The sequence below is a fragment of the Rhyacophila brunnea genome, unplaced genomic scaffold, assembly GCF_057557595.1.
Source record: "Rhyacophila brunnea isolate RB1 unplaced genomic scaffold, BYU_Rbru_1.0 scaffold_16, whole genome shotgun sequence".
NCBI classification, from domain to species: domain Eukaryota; kingdom Metazoa; phylum Arthropoda; class Insecta; order Trichoptera; family Rhyacophilidae; genus Rhyacophila; species Rhyacophila brunnea.
The window spans coordinates 1,063,233-1,079,603 of NW_028232816.1; the positions used below are offsets into that span (position 1 = coordinate 1,063,233).

At 34.9% G+C, this 16,371-nt stretch overlaps 1 long non-coding RNA gene across 1 annotated transcript; it reads left to right on the forward strand.

Annotated features, from left to right (window-relative positions):
* The first annotated feature begins 796 nt into the window (after window positions 1–796).
* On the forward strand, window positions 797–8,859 carry LOC147074129 (uncharacterized). The gene is made up of 3 exons (XR_015070265.1): window positions 797–1,233; window positions 6,063–6,215; window positions 6,723–8,859. It is a non-coding gene; the product is annotated as an uncharacterized LOC147074129 (long non-coding RNA).
* The last annotated feature ends 7,512 nt before the right edge of the window (window positions 8,860–16,371 follow it).

The following is a 16,371-nucleotide window of genomic DNA, read 5'->3' on the forward strand; positions in this document are numbered from 1 at the left end:
ACACCTTCATCCATTTTCAAATAAAAAATAAAGTAACATAGTCCCTTCATCCATTGCCAAAATGACAGACCAATGAACATTATACGTCCGTATGAAAGATGGGTACATATCACCTTTATCCACTCGTGTCTTCAATTATTACTGCGATTATTAAGAATTTTTGGATTTAAGTATAGGTACTGAGATATCCTAAGGTTCTTAGCTAGCTCACGGTGCTATGTAGAACCCAGAATTGAAAAATTAAATAAATAGTCTTTTTAGTGAGTACGTGGTTTTATATTTTCACTATCGTTATACAAAATGAATATACTATACACACATTTATTCTTATTGTTAATTGTTAGTTTCGCAAGGTTAATTATATCATATATATATATTATAATTATAGTTGCCGACATTCGTTTTATGGTTAAGCGACAGTTCGCGAGCTCAATTATCGCGTTTTTCGACGATAACGTCAATTGTCTACTGATTTTAAAATGGCCGCACAGACCGTTCAAATTTCATGAAGGCCATGCTATCTCTTTCAAACTCATTAAAAATCCTATATAGACTTACAAGCTATTACTATTACAATGTTCTACGTACAAAATTAGTTTCAATTTTAATGTTATAAAACTTAATATCTGTATTAATTGAATGACCATTTACTTGGTAGAATTCCATTTTACAAGAAACGAAAATATAATAATATTAAATTCTACATGTTTTACCTATAGAATTTAATATTAAATTATATTTTCATTTCTTTTAAATGGCAATAGTGTTCATAAATTTACTATTGTCTATGACGAATAGTCTGGTCAATTATCATCACCTTGACACACTCTCATTAGTCTATGGATCGTGAGAAGTGGTTTGACGTTTCATTCCAAAACATTTCTGATGTTCCGAGACTGGTTTACTTTTCAATGGAACACTGAACCAAACGTCAAATAATCTCAAACAGTTTCTGGCTTACTTTCTACCCATACAATTTGAACGTATATTGTCTACGGTTTAGTTTGATTTATTTCGTTCAGTTTCAATGGAATAAACCTATAATAATCTTTGTGTAGGTAGCTGTCACGTTTCTTCTTCCTAAACATGGATGTAAAGCGAGAATTTGATGATCAACCTGACACAGACGAGCAGCCATGGTTTGATGTACCTTTAATTAATCATCCAGATACTTCGGAAGCCCACGTGTATGTAAAACAAGAGTATACCGACGATTCCATTCGCAATTTTGAGGTTAGTTGTCCAAATTTATTCCCAACAACTCCGTCGGTTTGCCAATAGTACCTACTGTTAATGTATATCGTGGACGTACAGGCAGAAGTCACTAACTCCAAATACACAGTTCTGAGATAATCAATGTTTTGTGTTTTTGGTGTTCTTAAAATGGTTGTAAAATCTTTATTTTTTGAGTTACCATTCATTATTTACTTTTATTTTTTTATATGTTCAATAATCTTAAATTCGAGACTTCTGCCAATCAAGTAGCTTTACTTTTTCTATATACCTAATTATATTGACATTAAAATCTCAATTTCGTCAAAACTGGAGTAAGGTAGTGACTTCTGCCTGTACGGTTACGATATTTGCTATTAACAATGAGTTCTGCAGTTGTGTTATTTGAGAGCATACCTACACGAACATTGGATTTCGAAAGATGTCAGATGTAAATGTTTTAGATCGTTTGACAAACGATTTCTGACGAGTTGGACATCCGTATTAAGTGCACCAGCTTTGTTTTGAGATTTGACGTTTCTGCGCGTCTATTCATACACAAGGCTGTTTTTGAAAAAAAATATCCGTCAAAATATAGGTAGGTAGCACTTTTTGGCAGTTCAGACGGTTAACCTTTGGCTGCTACGATGTTTTACAAAATCCGAGCGAGGGTTGCTACCAATAATTGTACCTAGATAAATTAAAGTATTGTATTATTTTTAGACACCTTACCGCTCTAATTGATTCTGCGAAATCGGAATATTATGAAAACATGATTCGTAATAATTAATTTATCGTTTTGAATAGATAATTAGGTAATTAGATATCCCGCACTGCATTTACTGTTAAAAGTAATTATTGTCATATCTCTTTCTCACTCCATCATACGGGCGATCGCGGGAGCGAGCAAAATGCACGATCCGCGCACAGAGTTTTGATTTTTACCAGTTATTGGAAACAATCGGTTATCCCACACGAGGGATAAGTAGTGGAATTAGGAAACTACCCGGCTGAAAAGAAAAAATTTGCATGGTGGCCTCGTTAAAAGATCGCGTACAATATGCGTGATTTGTGAAAAAGGTCTTTATGGTGTTTGTTTATTGGAACATTTAAAATATGTATTGCAAATGATTTTATTTCATTATTTTTTTATAAATGAAACTGTTTTTATATAGCACAAATCCACTTTACTTTAAACACTGAGTTGAGTAAAAGTCTTTCCCATTATTTCAAATCCATAAAATAAAATAAAACATTGTCCTTCCACCAAGAATTTGACTGCAAACAAATTTTTATATTGTAAACTGAAATTTGTATTTTGAATTGTTTTTATTGTAAAAAGGGTGATGCCATGAAAAAAATATACAATATTTATAAGTATAAATATTATAGTGATAGTTATAAGTATCCAGTCACAAAACATATTATATGAATCGGGTTATATTACACAATAATAAAGAACTAAATAGATTAAACAATGTTTCGTACCGTTTCATCGTTGTTAGCATTTCTGGCTGTTATCAAAAACAACGATATATCGTTGCGTAGCATTCTAAGGGTTAAGGTCTAAGGAAACTAACTTCCTCAATACATAAATATGATAAAGTACCCTCAATAGTAGTCTTGTGTATCGAATAGATGCGCTGTATCTGTTACATCAAAAGTCTAGTGAGTTCAAATGCCCAGATGTCGTTTGAATTAATATGTCAAACTAGGTAGGTACTTTTCTCTTATTATTCTGACCACAGAACAGCTGATAATAAATAGACTTTCGATAGTCAATATTCAATACACTACATTTTGATGCAGGGTTTTGACTGTTAGAGTGTCCTACAAAAGTGAAACACGCATTATGCACTAGCAATAGTGTGCGTAATATAGGTACCAGTATTAAATTAGCATCAAAGCTTAAACCGAGAGCAGTTAACAGTTTTTGACGTATGACGTATTATTTCTTGACACGTGTTTAAGTTTATCTCGGCCCATTCATTACTCGAGATAAGTTACCTGCTACTCTTTACCCGTTAGATATTTCAGTTCCCATTATTTCTGAGGTCCCTGAATATGACTAAAAACAACCTGTCAAGACTAGACCTCTCCTAACATCAAGTCGATACTCATTTATGTAGGTATCGTTTTCGTCTCTGTCATTTTCATATTGGGCGTGAACTCAATGACATTAATATGGACGAAACATCTGGAAACAAAAATGACACTCACTTTTTTGTCGGGTCTGCCGAATGGCATAATCTGTTCTAACGCCATTACAATAAAGCTGATATTGCTATAAATTCCCGATGCGTGATATCGCATAATGGAAATAGCGAAATTTTGTCACGTGACGTCTACCTACACATGTGCGAATGTCGTTATGCGCGAATTTACTTGCTAGCTACTGAACTGAGTGTGTTGTCCATTAATAATGTCATTGGCGTGAACTACACATGATAAATACAATATACTTCAGCATTTACACATCGTGACATCTTCATATTGGTGGATATTATATATTATAACATACCTAGTAATCATTACCTACTATTCATAAGTAATCATATACGAACTAGAACGCGCTTTAAGCTCGTATACGTACTATTATTTTCTACCTCTTCATGAAGCAGTATTATTGTACATTTAAAATAAATAAATACATTATATTACGACAAGGTATAGCAGGTTGGATTTTCAAGACTGTGTGTTTGGTTGGCAAGTTTACAGTTGAATAAATTTGTTGCTCTTTTAGAGTCAAATGTAAAATATTATTTAATTCATTTTAGGTAATACATAGGCGCGTACACATGAGAATGGTTTGGGGTGGGGTTAATTTTGAAACAAATGTTTTAATATAAATATTCTTAGGCGATGGGATGGGGCGGGGTGCCACTGACTTCCACAGTTACCCCGCCTTCTCCTTATAGATTCTCGTCGCTTCAACCCAATGGCATTATTAATGGACAACGCACTCAATACAGTAGTTAGCAAGTAAAATCGCTCATAGCGACATTCGCACATGTATAGTTAGACGCAGTGACGTCCCTAGACAAAATGCCGCCCCTAGGCAGCGCCAAAATGCTGCCCCATTTTTATACGGTATTTTTTATCATCCTTTCATGACTAAAATATCTAAGAAATGTGTTGTGTAGATACATAACTAACATAATTTATACCACTAAATCTAATTTAAATGCCATCGCTGCTTCCATATACAATATTGCGAGTCCACGGTTTCAGATATGTATATTTATAAATATACCTGACGACTTCCAAAACTCGCGAGTGAAGGGCAAACATATTTGGATACATTTTAAATTAGGTATGTATGTACCTACTGATACCAAATATCATAATGCCTAAATCCCCCATCAAAAATCCTCTAATCGACAGAGTTTGGAATATAATGATATTATTGTAACTGTAAATGAGTCAAAGCTAGACCAGGATGCACGCACAGCTAAACAAAGAAAAAGAAAGTTACCGTTATCTGTTTCTGGGCGAACGAAGGGTCGAGGGCAGGTACGGTCAGTCGGTTACCACCCTTGAGCCTTGATCATCGCCTCTAAATACGATTTGCTACCATTTTTTTGCGCCAAGGCGTGCGTTTACAAAAAATGTTGATAATTAATTGTTACTTGTCAAGCGAAATTAACTTATGTAACTTGATTTCCTTGAATCAGTGTTTTTAATAAGTTAAAAGTATAAATCAACACCTTACGTAAACCCATACCCCTCACTACCTATAATTCGAAAATCTGCACATGCCATTGCTGGTCATCAAGGACGTGACCTCCAAAGAAAATGGAAGTCAACTAGACATCGAAACCCGATAAAAAAAAACAGTCCGGTTAAACCTTGTATGTTAATTAATACATTTTGTTTCCAACCGTTATTATTAAGTTTATGTAGCTATTTCTATATTATATACGATTCTATATATATGATTCTCCTCGATTTGCCGCCCTTCGAGTAACTGCCGCCCCCAAGCGACGCTTAATCTGCCTACCCCCACTGGACGTCACTGGTTAGACGTCACGAAATTTCCATTATGCGATATCATGCATCGGGAATTTATAGCAATATCACTTTTATTGTAATGGCGTTAGAACAGTGTTTCTAGTGCCAATGTTCATTTGAGCGAACCCGTTCGAACCGAACCATTCGGCAGAGCCGACAAAAAGCATCGGGAATTTATAGCAAAATCACCTTTATTGTAATGGCGTTAAAACAGAGTATGCCATTCGGTAGACCCGACAAAAAAGTGGGTGTCATTTTTTTTCCAGATGCTTTGTCCATATTAATGTCATTGCTTCAACCAGAGATTATCGCACTTGTATATGTATATTCTTTATTCCCAGACACTCTAGCGATAAATACCTGGCTTGCAGATATAACTACAAGTGTTTACCTGCGAATGCATATAACAGTCATAATTTTTAGTTTAGAGTCCATTTTATTTCATCCGCGTTGTTTTGGTTTTTAGACATGCCGCATCGCAATATTAAAGAAACCATTGGATACCTCAGGTAGTTGCACGAGGGTTTTCTAATAGTGACGTACATTGCGTGTCGTAGAATGGGTTGCGAGAGTTTAACATCATCCGGGTCACGATTCTCAATAATGAAGACTTGAAGAAAAGGCAATAATTTTCCATTTACCTATTTTGTGTTTTTTTCGTTTCTGGAGCGGGGGTCTAGACCGAAACGCCCCCCCCCCTGTATACCTGTTTAGAGGAAATAAACAATGTTAAGTTTATAATCCATTATCGTTTATCTGAATACATTAACAGTGGCATCAAAATTTCAGGTTTTAAGAAGGCACCTATAACAGATTACTTACTATTATATTTCATTTAGAGCCCTGCTACTTGCATCACTGATATCAAACCTGAGATTGACCTTCAGCTGGTTCACATTAAGCGCGAGGTTGATGAAGACTCTCCACAACCATCATGTGATGAAGACGCTCAACCTGGCTGCTCGTATTATGATGGGAAAGCAGTCCACCAGGTACGTCTAACTGATTTTTTTCTTGTAATTATTTTCTCTTTGTGTCATTTTGCAGTGACGAGGGATGAAGATGGATTTTAAGATTCTACATAAATAGAGGACACTAAACTTTGTCAGTTATACTTATTTGTTTTCGTTGGACTACGAATACAATTTGTAGGTGGAGCTTGTATGTTATGGACGCTCCGACAAAAATAGTGCTCACTTTTTAATTGTTTTTAACAGATTATTACAGATGGTTTTGGTTAGTTTTTTTTTTATTTCATTGAGTCCTACCAAACCAAACTATAATCGACAAAAAATACTTTTACTTATCCATGAAATATATAAATTGATATATGGTGTAATGGCATTCTTTTTCATGTTTTATAGATAATCGAATATTTTTTTATTTATATTATACTATGGCTATTATACTATGTGACGAGCCAACACTTACAACCCTTTGCCGTGAGAAAATAAATGACCATATTATTAAAATTATTAATCTTACCATATTTTTTTCAGACGTCTATCCAGAAATTCTCCAAGGCACGTGACAATATGACATATCGTTGTAACAAACCATTAGATCATGATATTTGCACAAATGAAGAAATAATAGAGAATTCAGAAATAAATATTGACGAACAAAATGTCAAAGAAGAAGTGCTTAACTTCAAAATAGATGGAATTACAGATAATGATAAGAAAACACACCACTGTGGCGTTTGTTCATTTAAATGCACGCGTCTCGATCACCTTCAAACACATAAAATGACACATACCGGTGAAAAACCTTATCAGTGCGATATTTGCTCATTTAAATGCTCTCATATTGGTAATTTTAAAAAACATAAAATGATACACACAGGAATAAAACCATACCAATGCGACGTTTGCTCATATAAATGCTTGGAGCTATGTGTACTCAAAAGACACCAAAGGACACATACCGGTGAAAAACCATTTCAATGCGACGTTTGCTCATTTAAAAGCGCGCATCGCAATGTTCTCAAAAGACACAAAATGACACATACTGGTGAGAAACCATACGGTTGCGATGATTGTTTATATAAATGCGCTGACCCTGGCGATCTCAAAATACACAAAAGAACACATACTGGCGAAAAACCACATCATTGCGATGAATGTACATTAAAATTTACGCAACTTGGTGATCGCAATAGACATAAAATGTCACATACTGGTGAAAAACCATATGCATGCGACATGTGCCCATTTAAATGTTCACACATTGGAAATCTCAAAAAACATAAAATGACACATACAGGTGAAAAACCCTTTCAATGCGACGTATGTTCGTATAAGTGCTCGCAAAGTAATAGTTTAAAAAACCATAAAATGATACATACTGGTGAAAAACCATATCAATGCGATGTTTGCTCATATAAATGCTCGCATCAAAGTCATCTCAAAACTCATAAAATGACACATTCTGGGGAGAAACCCTATCAGTGCGATGTGTGCTCATTTAAGTGTTTGCGTTCTAGTGGTCTCAAAAGACATAAAATGACACATACTGGTTAGAGACCGTATCTCTGTCAGAAAATATATTCCAGTACATCCAACTTAATTCGTTTATTAATTATGACATTTCGCTTTCTGGGGATCACAGGCTTATAAAAAAAAATAACTATGGCAGACGTAGATACAAACCTGTACCCACGGCTTTTAAGTAACATTATAAAATTTGTAAACTGTAATTTCCTTATTTTCATTTTTTATATCCGAGGTCTTGGTGCCTACGACATATTTATTAGACGAAAAACGTCCTGAGACACCTTTTTTTAAAGCTTTTATTATATCCATCATTTGTTGTGTAATAATAGTGCAATATGTTTACTTTACGATGGCATATCGATAATATGAAAAATAAATAATTAAATTGTAAAAATAAAAGTTTCAAAAAATTAGCTTTATAGCGGCATGACTTCGAAAAAAGACACAGATGGCGCAGTCTATTAACAACACCGCAAGCGCTATGTATACAGATTATAATTTAACTATATTTAGCGGCGTGACTTGACGGAGTGAAAAGAGATCCATACATGGCGCTGCCCATTGACTGGAGGTCGCAAACACTATGTAGACGAAGTAAGATTTAACTCTATGCTGACTCCGTAATTGATAACTCTCCGTATTACAGCCAGTCAGTTTAGTCTGATTAGATCTGACACTTTTGATCTTATAGATCCTCAATTTTTAGACTAATCACCTTGTACCATCGAGTTTCATTTCTAGTAATACGTGTGATATCTATTTGTCAATTGTGATACCTACCTGAACTAATCCTTGGCACTTTCGTATAGTTATTTGGTCGAGTGAGTCACTTCGTTTGAAGTATTCTCTGTGAACTCTGAATAAATACTAATTCTAACTATCTAACCTAACTAAAACATACTACAACTAGCAACCAACGTGGACCCAAAAACCACCTCGTAACTTGTGTTTTTTTAGTAATCCGGATAATCGAGGTTCCAATGTATGTAATTTAACAGAAATTATAAACGAATTAGCTCTGAAGTCAATAAGTCAATCGATGTGCTGCAGGAAATTTTTGTCTAAAAGTGATGAAAGATATGAATAAGCGTAAAATAGTAAATAAGCCGCCAAATCTATGCTATATTCGCTTGCAATATTTAAACAAGGAAGATGAATGAATAAAAAGACAAATTTACTCAATAATTAATAAATTATATTTCACTTAAATAATTAATAAATAATATTTTGAGATGTATGCATGTTCTACGAATGTTTGTGATTAATATAATTAATAATACCTAAACAAGTAACTAACAAAGACAAAATATACAACTTGCCACTTAATCTAAGTGGTTTTCATTCCTGCCGTCTTTGGGCATCCAGGAACCCGAAAAGCAGTAAAACGCCCTCTTCTTCAAATCGCCAATTTTAGTGCAAAACTTTATTTTTTGTCACCTAAACCAGTGCTCCGCAACCTTTTATCACCCACGGCACACAAAAGGTCTTCCCAAATTTCCGCGGCACACCACACGTAAAACAATTTATACACCAAAACATGGATCCCAGGCCAGAATCTTCGGCGCCCCCTACCTATCTCTAAGGTTAAAGACAGTGCGATACTTTAAAATAGCGTTTTTCAAATGATGTTCGAAGTAAAATAAATCGTATTGATTCTATGTTTAGCGTTTTTTTGTATTTATTAATTCATCCTACGTCCTACCCATCCTACTTGAACTACGGTTAGTTGTCGGTGAACAATAATTATTTGCCGAGTATTGACACAATAATAATAAATTGTATCCCACAATCGTATGTGTTAGAATATAAATGCCAGCGAAGTAAAACAGCACCGCATGCAGCTTTTTTTTGCAATTACAGCAAATTTGTAATTTGTGTTTATCTCACTTATCTGCTTAACCTGCCACGCCACCCCGTTGAGCTTGGGCCCCAGGGCACCAAAATTACATTACATAACTACTTATTTGATAAATAATTAAATAAACATAACACACGACGAAGAACCAAATGTACATTATTATTTCCATGTATTGGTATTATCAATAAATAGCTTGTTATAATGATCGTACAAGTTTTTAGCCTTACTTAAATAGTTTGGTAGCCTTAACTTTAGGTATAAATACAAGGATATTCTTTATTAACCGAAATCCATAAAATACCATAAGAGGTTCTATAGAATTTTTGGCATTGGTTGCAAAAGGGTTTCGAAACCAGTCGTATTGATTGTATGAAAGTAATCATGAAATTTCTTTTAAAACTAAGTTTAAATGTTTTTGAGACGGATCCAAAATTAATTGCTTATTTTCATTGGTGGTCTGGTAGGTACTTTGGTACATTTGTAGAGATCCTTGTCTTAAATCATTCGAATTTATCAGAACACGTCAATATACTTTCATTCTGACCTTGCATTGTTTTATTAAGTTCATGCAGGTGCTCAAATGTATTTATTACCAACCATGTATGCAAATTTGGCTATTAAGTAAGTATTGTATAATATACAAAATTATTTGCGTTTTTTTTTGGAAGCAATGCTTCGTGGCACACCTAGCATTGTCTTGCGGCACACCGGTTGCGGAGCACTGACCTAAACCACAACACTTCAAATGTTTGTCGCCCTATGTATTGCGACTTCCTTTAAGTAGGTATAGATTTTCAAATTATGAAATGATGCAATAATTTAATAAAAGCCTTTTAAATTATGTCATTTTGTTATTTTATTTCATGCGGAACACCACCCCTATCTTTAGATTAATACTACTAATAGATACTTGAGTCGGCAAGGCGGCGCACGTGGTGCAGTGGCTAAGGCACTGGCCTTCCGCCCGAGCGTTCTGGGTTCGATTCCCGGTAAGGACAAAAATATTTATGTGTTTTTCTCAAAGCCTGGGTGTTTGTGATTGTCCAAAATTACTAACAACCAACTTGTACGAAAAAGCAAGGACATTGTTATTAATAATTCTAAAAAAAAATGGGTACACTTATTGGAAGCCATCTGCTCAAATTAATTGGAAAGTGCATTATATTAAATATTGAACATTTTATCTACTACAATTATAATGTTTTTCATATATTGGCCTCCACAGAGTGAAAGGTTTGTAGTAACAGATTTGTTTATTTGTTGCCAATCCAGGTTCGAACCCGGGAACCACTACGCTTTAAACCGCTTGGCCATTGTAGGCGTTACATTCTTAAACCTTACGTATACTTATTAAAGTAGTTTACATATTTTAAAAAATCAAAGTCAATAGGTGAATAGGAGGCAAGTACCTATATGAATTTAGGTAGTTACCATTTCTAGACTTTTCAAAACGAATTGATATTTTAATTGAAAATCTAACAAATACCATGTACGTTACAATATCATCATTTGTCATAGTTTATTTGAGTTTATCACAAATTATAGATACATAATAATTAGGTATCTATAGTTAAAACTCAAATAACCCTTGTCAAATTGTGATCAAATTATTATAGAATTAGTTAAAGCAACACTGTATATTTGAACAAATTCAACTAAAATCATTAATTATGTCACTAATCACCAATACCAAGATTATAATATAGAACATATTAAAAATTCTCAATCAGTTTTCAGAATACGTACACATCATTTTGTTAACATTACTTCATCCCTTCTCCAAAATATATTTACTTAGGTAAGCATACAATGCTTTAGCAATTATTGACCATTATAGTTTTATTTTTACATTCAATTATGCTGCAAACAATGGGTAACTACATATTTTCTTCAAAAAAACTTGCCGCTAATCCTTTTCGGCGAACGGCATGTAATAAAATACTATAATCCCTTGGGTTATTTTTGTCTTCGAGGAATATTCAAAATACAGAATTATTCATAATATACATAATGTGCACCCTTTTATATTTTCAAAAATACTAAGAACACGTTGACCCACGTATTTATGATGACGTATAGCCGACTTTATAATTTTCAAAGCCAGCCGTTGATAAATGCCATTTCAAAGTGCAATGAAAAGGATTATTTACCTTGGTTGGGTCATAAAAAATAATCTGCAATTATTAATGTTTTCAAACTGAAGCATGATAATAGTGATTTTGTATTATCTTTGTGCAAGATTTAATCAAAATATGTCATTTTCTACTAATAATAAAATAATATTTTGAAGTTAAAACATAATATTTTAGGTAGTTACCTTTTTAGGTGCAAACTATTTGTTTTTATAGTGATAGTAATATTTAATTAAAATATGTCTTTTTCTACTGGGTATTTATATAAATTAAATTTATATATTAGAATATTACAAACTACTTTTAAATTAAGTAAGTACCTGCAAAGTAATTAAATATAATTATATTTAAATAACGTTTTATACTTATATGATATTAATTTGTTTTCTATTAAATAATATAATATTTTCAAATTAACACTTTACTTCATTGTTTTGTTGGGTATCTATGTGGGAGAGTAATCAACCGAAAAGAGTTAGAGAGAGCTTGAAGAGGTCTTTATCACGCAGTCAATTTGTATAAGCGAATCAAAATTTATTTACTTTTACAAATTTTAAGATAATATTAATTACTAAGTAGTTTTTTAAAGATGCTACGAGGGTGGGTCAATAAGTCCTTAGAAAAGCCGACAGGTGGCGCGACTAGTACTGTAAGCGGTTTGTTTTCATGCAGCGGCACTACCGATTCAGTATGCTGCGAAGTTTCAATCAGATTGGTCGGGTTGTTGTTGTTTCTCGTACATTTAAAAAAAAAATTGCTTGTGGAAAATGGAAAAATGGAAAATGGAGAAAATTGAGTTTAGAGCTGTTATTAAACATTTTAATATAAAAGGGTTAACAGCAAAGGAAATAAAAAATGAGTTGGATTTAGTTCACGGCATATCTGCTCCTTCACTTGCAACTATTTATAACTGGTTAAATGAATTTAAACGTGGTCGTACATCAACAAAGGATGAACCACGCTCAGGACGTCCTGTAGAGGTGACTACACCAGAAATGATCAATAAAATTCACGATATGGTATTAAGTGACCGAAGATTAAAGTTTAGTGAGATAATTGAGGTTACAGGGATCTCAAAAGGTAGCGTCATTTCTATTTTACATGACAAATTGGGCATGAAAAAAATTTCTGCAAGATGGGTGCCGCGTTTGCTCACAGTCGACAGTAAACGCAATAGGGTGGTGGCCTCTAAAGCCCTGTTGTCGCTCATGCAACGCAATCCGGATGAATTTTTTCGTCGCTTTGTGACTGTAGATGAAACATGGATACACCACTATACTCCCGAGACGAAAGAACAGTCAAAGCAGTGGATTGCGAAAAGCGAACCATGTCCAAAGAAGGCGAAAACCGTAAAATCAGCTGGTAAGGTTATGGCTACTGTATTTTGGGATTCACGTGGAATTATTTTTGTTGACTATTTGGAAAAAGGAAAAACAATAACAGGGGATTATTATGCATCTTTATTGGACCAGCTTAAAAACAAAATTGAAGAAAAACGGCCTCATTTAAACAGGAAAAAAATCCTCTTTCATCAGGACAATGCCCGTGTTCACACATGTTTACGATCAATGGCTAAAATTGAAGAATTGAAGTTCGAATTGGTCGACCACCCACCGTATTCGCCAGATTTAGCCCCCAGTGACTTTTTCCTTTTCCCAAACTTAAAAAAATGGCTAAGCGGACAACGTTTTTTTTCAAATGAATAAGTCATCGATCGGACATATGCTTATTTTGAGGACCTTCCGAAAACTTATTTTTCTGACGGTTTAAAAAAAATTGAGAAACGTCTAACCAAGTGTATTGAGCTCCAAGGAGATTATGTTGAGAAATAAAAAAAAATACAAAAATAAAAACTGCTTTAATGCTTTTTTCTAAGGAATTATTGACCCACCTTCGTATGTAAGTGAAAAATAATTCGGTTTCTTTTCGGTATTTGTTTTATATTAAATAATATAATAATTTTACATTCTGACACAATAATATTGACTAACTTTTAAACTAACAATGCAAATACTTACTGCAAATATCAATATTTTTCGGAGATAAACCAATATGTTTTTTTTAAATTAGTGTGATACGTCAATATACACCATGCCGTATATTTAGATCTCCGTAAAAGAATGTTATAACCAGTAAAACAACCGTCTTATTCGTAAAATTAAGCGCAGTGCACTTTTGTTATCGAGGTATGACTATAAATACTCCTCGGATATTTCTGTGAATACAAATTTGGTCGATTCGATATATAGATATAGAGCACCATTGTCAAAAACCTAACTTCGTCAATTTTTATGCTAGAGACCTGAAATTTTTACAGGACATGCATAAAAAATTACATATTATAAAAAGCGAACAAAACTTAAAACGCTATTTTCAGACTTAAAATGGTTTTTCTAGGGCCCGTCGATATTCTGATAGCCATGTGTATATGATAACTACTGTACTTTGTAAAATTTTAGTTTTAAACATTTAAATCGTGTATTAGATTATGCGTAAGACGGTTTGCCCCGACAGTGGGATACGTCTACATCATGATGACACAACCGATATATGCTGAGAAAGACTGTGCGACTACGAGTATGCAGACGACGCAGTCATGTTTGACTCGACGATCGAAAGGTTGGAGGTGACCGTGAACAGGCTCGCCGTGAACTCGAAACGTGTGGGTCGGTCTTCTTATGAATGCGGCTAAGACCAAATCAATGTGCAGTGCTGCATGCATCGACGTCGACACTCCTCTCCAGGTTTCCGGTCTGCCCGTCGAGCTGGTGTCCAGATTCAAATACTTGGGTGCCACGGTTGCCGATGATGGTGGTATTTCTGGTGAGCTTGGATTCCGCATGGGTGTGGCGGGCTCTGCCTTCAACCAGCTTGGAGTTGCATGGAGGTCAAGGCTGTATTATGTGAGGACCAAAAGTCGTTTGTTTAACGCGTGCGTGCTACCTGTGCTCCTGTATGGCTGTGAGACATGGCATCTTACTAAGCTTCAAGAGTCTCGGCTTTTGAGCTTTGAGAATCGATGTTTCCGCCGAATCTTAGGGGTACATTGGTACGACCGCGTTACAAACACCCGAGTTCGTGAGCAGACATAACAGCCTTCGGTGATTGAAGTTATCACGAAGAGACGATTTACGTGGCTGGGACACGTATTCGGGATAACGCCAAAGAGTGCGGCACTTCATACCTTTGTGGCACAGCCTCAAGGGTTCCGTCGCCGTGGCCGGCCCTCCTTCACCCTGCAGCGGTGCTACAAAAGCGACCCACGTGCTGCAGGTCTGACATGTCGGGAGGCGCAGGAGTTGGCGATGGACCGAGGGAAGTGTCCGCTTGAGCGTGTATTGGCTGACGTCACAATTACGTCATGTCATCTGGTGCCACACGAGACGATTGTTAGGAAATCGGGCCCCTGGCGTTCTAATTATTGAACATACTTACATAATATTGAAAACACTTCTGAGAAAATATGTAAGTAGGTACATAGCTCAATTAGCAAATGCGCTTCAGTGAGTATTAAAAGTCATTAGTTAAAATTTATCGTCATTAAGTATGACTCCTTTAGCATTGTAGTCAATGTGCGTGATCGAAATACCCGAGAGATGCAGGTTCGATTCTGGCGAGGTGTTCCACATTTTTCAAAAAGATTATTTCAATTTGGTTATAATATATTTAAATATATAATTATATATATATATGTATTATAATATATTTTTATAAAGTATTTTCAAAATAATGTCAATGGGAGAGATGAGCAGTTACGTTGAGGCTACATTCAAAATTGTAGTCACAGCACAGAAGCTAATACAAAACTTCCGAACATTCTAAGTGAAGAGCTCTTAACTTTGGCAGTATGACGCCGCAAGTTTTCTAAACGAAATAAAATTGTTCTTTGGTGCAACCAGGATACCAATCCCCGAATAAAGCACTATGGCCGGTTGCGCAACGGTAGCGCGAGCCTACTTCAACGAAGTATATTAAACGTCAACCGGTAGTGTCGACTGCAGTATGCAATTGAAGTATACGTGCTTTGGCGGTAGAGGCGCTAGCAACCCTCCGTTTGTTATATTATTAAACGTCAGAAATTTGTACGTAGTATGTCAATCTATTTTTTTCTATCTTTTACGTAACTATTACCGCTGAAAGTATTATTTTGTGTTTAAATTCTTATTTAAATATTTATTGTGATTTTGTAATACAGAAACACACATGTTTGTTTGCAAAATACAACGGAAATTCCGTGTTGTAATATTGTTATATTGGAGACGTAACTAGCTTGTTTAAAGATTAATTGGCTAGGTACGTACCTACTTCAACAATGAATGGTTTGATAATACAGTCACCTAACCATCAACAACTCATTTCCAAAATGGATAAAAATGTTATTTAATTTCCATGAAATTGACAAGAGTTCCGTCATGAGATGTTTACTTTCTATCTTACTCTAACGCATAGACATGAGGTATAAGCATGCTGAATGCTTTCTCACTCGCACTTATATTTCGTGTATCCATTCCATTCGAAGCTCTATACCTACACACAATATCTCCTGAAAACTAAAAAAATTACCTGCTTCATTTGAAGCGGTTCGGTGACGTGTTTTGCAGTGTTTCATTCGGGGATTGGCCTCCAGATCGGACGCTCCGATGGGTCCTCAGCTGGTTGAACC